A 6,240-nucleotide genomic window follows, 5' to 3' on the forward strand; every position below is an offset into this window, starting at 1 on the left:
GTGCGAATTTTTTATGCAAAAGTGAACAGAAAATTCTCTTGATTCTCATCGAGATGAATTACTAATTTATGTTTCATCCGTTTAACTATAATTTAACTTCATTTTTAATTTCGTGATAAGTGAACATTGTTCATCGGTAGATTTAGCGTGATGTTTCTCCTGCGTCCAAATAGAGCAAATAGATATGCAATTTTGCATAAAAGAGTTGCATTCGTCCTTTTACAAGCTTTAATATCAACACGGTGAGATTGGAAAAATGAAATACGTACTTTATAAACCCGAAAAAAGTATACCTAGATAAATACCTTTCAACGGTGATGTATACGCTGCAAGCAATGTTTCATTGAACTTTCATTACGCGCTGAGAAAATATCTCCGCCATCTCTTTTCCAATCAATGATACTTTTCGTAAACAATGTCCGTTTTTATTCTCGTATGGGCTTTTGAAATTTTACTCCGTGTTTTATTAATTCAGATCGAGATGTATTAAAAGCTTCGAAATCTGCCGGCTATATTTGTTCTGTGTTTTCGAAAATTACGAAAATTCGATATGGAGCACGATTCAATTTTATTAACTGCGATAGAAGAAACTGCAGCTGTTAATACGCTAAAATGTGTACAATTCAGGAATCCGTGTAATCTGATATTTTATGGTGGAATTAAAAATCCATCTACTTTTTGAAATAACTTTAGATTTTCCACTAGAGATGAAGCATTCAGAAGATTAACAATTTCATTGTTATTTTAATATTCAATGGTAATTTTATTTGAACAAATATTTTCTGTTTTCTTTCATCGATTGGTTACGTTTTATTTCCGTTAATAAGTGGGATATTTATCTGAAATGTGTCTTAGGTCGCCTCGCGTTATATTGCTAGATGGTAGATAACCATACGTGGAATACTATGTGTGATAATAACTACCCGTTATATTGTCACTCGTTAAATTGCTACGTGGCAAATAGTTATGCGTTAAACTATCACGCATAAAACTGAAACGTATCGTCATTCACTGGATAAACACTTGAAACTTTAGGTATGTAGAGACTTAAGAATTTCGAAATTTATCTAATACGTGTTGGATTATAAAACGTTAAATTATCATGTATCGCCTTAAACTTACGGTATTTCAAGGCGTTACACCCTAGACACAATTTGCATCCTAGGGAACCAAACCGATCCACCATAGCCTCCCATCGCTTTCATCAATGTGCATACGCCTTCGTAGATCACCACAATGAACGCGTTCAGCCAATTAACGTTCAACTATAATCTCTCAATTTGCTATAATGAATTATTAGAGCAATTTCTTCCATCACGGCACAGATGTTAATTGCAAATCAGGGAGTACAGTTGTAGATTACTGATACAGTTACCAAATTAACAAAGACATAATAAAATACCAGGAATGAAAATTTGAAAGTACTGAAAGAAATCTCGCTCAAGCATCACTTCAAGTCCCAGCCTTTTTCATGTTACAATTATTCTTTCAAAAGTAAAGATGGCATATCTTGACGCCGGTTTGCTATTTATCTGGCGTCTGCTCGATCTGGAAGTATAAATGTCCCGTAATCATTCGCGGGAATCATCGCCCCAGGTATGCTCGGAAATTAGAAGTCGTATCTGATGCACGGCCTTGGAAATCGTTTAGATCTGCTTGATTTCTAGTAAATGGAGAAAACTAGATGGTCTAGTATTTTAATACTACTTGGTTATTACCTATGAAGTTATTTAAAACCAGCCTCTTGTCATGCAAGACCCAAGACTCAAGACCCAACAAATCCTTTAACGCTCAAAGTTGTCTCAGATGCAGAGTTTGCAAAATTATTTTGTCACTTCACACCGTCCAGTTGCATTTCAATTCAATTTTGTTGTTATCTACAAAATTATTTTACATCAAACTGTTCACATGTAGCAGATTTTCCAGCATACTCGAGAATACATAATGAAGGATGTTCAAACGCGTATCCTCAATAATGAAGGGCTTGTAAAGTTTTATAAAGAAAATTATTGCTCCCCTAGACGTTCTAGTTATATTTCAATGTAACTTGATTATTACCTAAGAAATTATTTAAAATCAGACTGTTGTATAGAAGACTCGAGGATCTATAATGAAGGATGCTCAAACGTGTACCCTCAATGATGGGGCGCTTGTGAAGTATTATAAGGAAAATTGTTACTTATATAGGCCTAGATATATTTCAATGTAACCTGATTATTACCAAGGAAATTATTCCCAACCGAACTCTTCACATATGAGAGATCTAATGTATTCGAGGATCTAATGACGAATGCTCAAACGGTTATCCTTAATGATAAGGAACTTGTAGAACGTTATGAAGAAAGTTGTTACTTGTATAGTGACTGGTCTAGTTATATTTCAAGGTAACCTGATTATTACCGATGAAATTATTTCAAACCGGACACTTCACATGTGAGAGATCTTCTCGTTCAAGGATCTATAATGAAGAATGCTCATACGTTTACCCTAAATGATAAGGAGCTTATCGTGAAATATTATAGTTACTTATATAGTAACTAGATCGTCTAGTCTTATTTCGATGCAGTTTAGTTATGAATTTATTTTAGACTGGACTATATGTAGGTTTCTAACGTATTTGAAGATATGATGACTGTCTAAATATTTATACTTAACGATAAGGAGCTTATCGTGAAATATTATAGTTACTTATATAGTAACTAGATGGTCTAGTTTTATTTTGATGCAGTTTATTGCTTATGAAGTTATTTTAGACTAGGCTATATGTAGGTGACTTTCTAATGTATTTGAAGATGAAGACTGTCTAAATATTTATCCTTAACGATAAGGAGCTTAGCATGAAATATTATAGAGTTACTCATGCAACTAAAGGGTCTACTATTATTTTGATGCAATTATTCCTCATGAAGTTATTTATAACCAGACTGTTCATATATAGGTGACTTTCTAAGATATTTAAGGATGTATGCTGAAGACTGTCTAAATATTTATCCTTCATGATAAGGAGCTTATCATGAAATATTACGGAGATGTTACTTATGCAACTAGACGGTCTACTTTTATTTTGATGCCATTTAGCTATTCCTCATGAAGTTATTTAGAACCAGACTGTTCATATGTAGGTGACTTTCTAAGATATTTAAGGATATATGATGAAGACTGTCTAAATATTTATCCTTGACGATAAGGAGCTTGTCATGAAATATTATGGAGTTACTGATGCAACTTGACAGTCTACTTTTATTTTGATGCAATTACTCCTCATGAAATTATTTAGAACCAGACTGTTCATATGTAGGTGACATTCTACGGTATTTAAGGATATATGATGAAGACTCTCTAAATATGTATGTATGTTAAAGTAAGCTTGTATGTAATACTTATATTGTAAAGTATTATGAAGAGATTTGTTACTGATATACTGACTAGATCTAGTTTTATTTAGCTTATTACCTAAGAAGTTAAACCCAGACTGTTCATACGTAAGCGACTTTCTAATTGACGATATATAATGAAGATCCCTCAAATATGTAATCTGAATGATAAGCTTATCACATTATACACAAAATCATCTAGTGACTAATCGGACTAGTTATATTTTAGTCGAACTTGACTCCTATGTAATTGAAACCAGACACCATAAGAATTTTGAGCCGCGAATATTCAAACTCTAAAAACGAGTCAAGAGCTAAAATGAAGTGTTATAACAAAATTTGTTACTTAACTCTAACTTTACTTAACTTTAAATGTCACCATGAATATTTGATTTCTTCGAAATCAGTGAAGTTCTTGACGAAGTCTGTTTCTCCATAAAAGGTTATTCAGTTGTGTCTGCAAGAAGTGGAATGCTCTGTGTTTGATTACACATTTCTATCGACATCAAATATTTTTCTGTCAAACAAGTTTCCTGTCGGTAATGAAGCTTGACCGCCATTAAGCGATGTCTGCAATTAGCGTTAGATGATTAACGTTTTGCTAGTCTTAAATCAATACAGCATTCCTCTGTTGACTTTTTCTAAGCAGTAATTTTCAGGACTAATATTAATAATTGAAGACATGATTCAAATGAAATATCATTTATTCATGAACTATTACAGTGACAAAAGATCATCTTAGAATTATCATTTATGACTGTTAAATGAAATGAACGCTTTATTGCTTAATAACCGAAGATTGCTGAGAGTAAATATTAGCTTTAACTTTTTCTTAATTGCAATATCTGATCATTATTTTAATAATAGAATATTTATGCTGGGATACCAGACCTGTTTACAAATCAGGTTCATAACACTTATAAGTTTCTTAAACAACTGCGTTTCTTATAAGTTCTATAGTATATATATTTTCTATCTGTCTACAGTATATTTTCTAAGGAAACTGAACAGTTTGCCGTTCGAGGAGCAGCCTGTACATCGTGGGCTAGCGAGAGTATGGTCTGAATGGTAGGCTACTGCTTCCTTCTGGTATCTACCTACGTAGGTAGATCGCCTGTACGTTAGTAACATCGCTAACGTAGATACGTATGTATGTACCTGAAGGGGGAGCTGTGCAACGAGGTTCGTTGACCGCGTTGTGACTTTTCTCTCTCTTTATCGTTCCATTTATGGTTTCCTCTCGCTCCGTCCATGTCTGTTCACCTTCCTTCCGTCTTCCTTTCTCCGTCGAGACTCCGCTACGACCTTGGCGATTCAATGCCCGCACCAGATAACTCCCCTTTTCCAGATAATAGATTATTTCATACGAGTAACTAGTCGTTGGTAGTGGCCTCTCTCCTTCCACCGACTACTCTCTTTCGCTTTCTCCTTCGTCCTCTTTCTGCGTATTCTTCCTGATAACTCGTTCGGTGAACCGATGCGCATCATCCACATAACCCCTTGCGATCGACAGTTATACAAAGTGCATCAAATCGGATTGCCAGAAACCGGGACGCAAATAAGTCCATTTTATACTCTCCTTGAAAATATGTGGGTTGATTTTAACTGGGTTGACAATGCAATACGGGTAAGTAGGTGCAGGGTAACATTTTTTAATTTGACCTACTTCACCTTTTAAAGCTCCATAAATTATTTCAGCATATGTTCCTTTCTTTTTGTACTTTCTGATTCGATTATGTTTATGAACACTTATGCTCTTTAGGAACAGGTGTACTTCGGAGACAATTTTCAAATTTTCAAATTTCATGAGTTGTATATGAAATTCAATTTGGGGAAAGTAAAGACACCAGTTTACCAACTTACGTCAATTGTACGAAATTAAAAATTGAGGTTATGTTGAAGTTTATGAAATTGAGGTTATGTCTTTATAAAAAGTTTTCACACTATTTAAATATACACTGAAAAGTTCCAATAATGATCTACAATAGAGAGTTGTATATGAAATTCAATTTGGGAAAAGTGAAGACACCTTTTTACCAACTTACGTCAATTGTGTGAAGTTAAAAATTGAAGTTATGTTGAGATTCATGAAGTTGAGGTTATGTACTAACGAAAAGTTTTCACACTACTTAAATGTATACTGAAAAGTTCCAATAAAGATTTATAATACAGAGTTGTATATGAACTTCAATTTGGAAAAAGTGAAGACACCAATTTACAAATTATGTGAAGTTAAAAATTGAGGTTATATTAACGTTGATGAGGTTGAGATTATGTATTAACGAAAAGCTTTAATACTAAGTGTATACTGAAAAGTTCCAGTAATCACCTATAATGAAGTTCCTAAAAGAAAAATAGAAAGTTCAAAAAACAGAAACTCGGCAGAGACAGTTAAGAACATAAAAGTTAATTATCAACAAGTGCAATTTTCTTTCTGTTCCCCTGTCACTTTAAAATTTAAAATTCAGATATCGAATTATTCCTACCATCTCATTTACCAGAAACGATACACAAGAAAATGTCGCGAGTGGTTATTTATTTTCCTGCAGCCGCATCGATATTCCGTTGTTTGCTGGAGAGAAAATATAGAACAGTTTCGCGTTATATTGCCCTCGAATTTCTTCCAGAAGACGGTCAGTGCGTCTCGTCAGTTTTCTTTCAGTCGTATGATGAATTATTCCGTGTTTGTGTACGACATTAGTTCCGTTGAAAATATCCGCGAAATATCTTCGAGCGGCGAATACATTTAGATACATTACGCGAACAGAGTATGGTGGAATAAGGTATACTGCGTCGATTTTATTCAGTTCTGCTCGATTCATGCCGTTTGCATAATGCGAGTGGACTGCATTACGTGAATGCGAGT

At 34.0% G+C, this 6,240-nt stretch overlaps 1 long non-coding RNA gene across 1 annotated transcript; it reads left to right on the forward strand.

Annotated features, from left to right (window-relative positions):
* The first annotated feature begins 4,832 nt into the window (after window positions 1-4,832).
* On the forward strand, window positions 4,833-5,545 carry LOC143265764 (uncharacterized). Its single transcript, XR_013040448.1, has 2 exons — window positions 4,833-5,001; window positions 5,137-5,545. It is a non-coding gene; the product is annotated as an uncharacterized LOC143265764 (long non-coding RNA).
* The last annotated feature ends 695 nt before the right edge of the window (window positions 5,546-6,240 follow it).

Source organism: Megachile rotundata, chromosome 14, assembly GCF_050947335.1.
Source record: "Megachile rotundata isolate GNS110a chromosome 14, iyMegRotu1, whole genome shotgun sequence".
In the NCBI taxonomy this organism is placed as follows: Eukaryota; Metazoa; Arthropoda; class Insecta; order Hymenoptera; family Megachilidae; genus Megachile; species Megachile rotundata.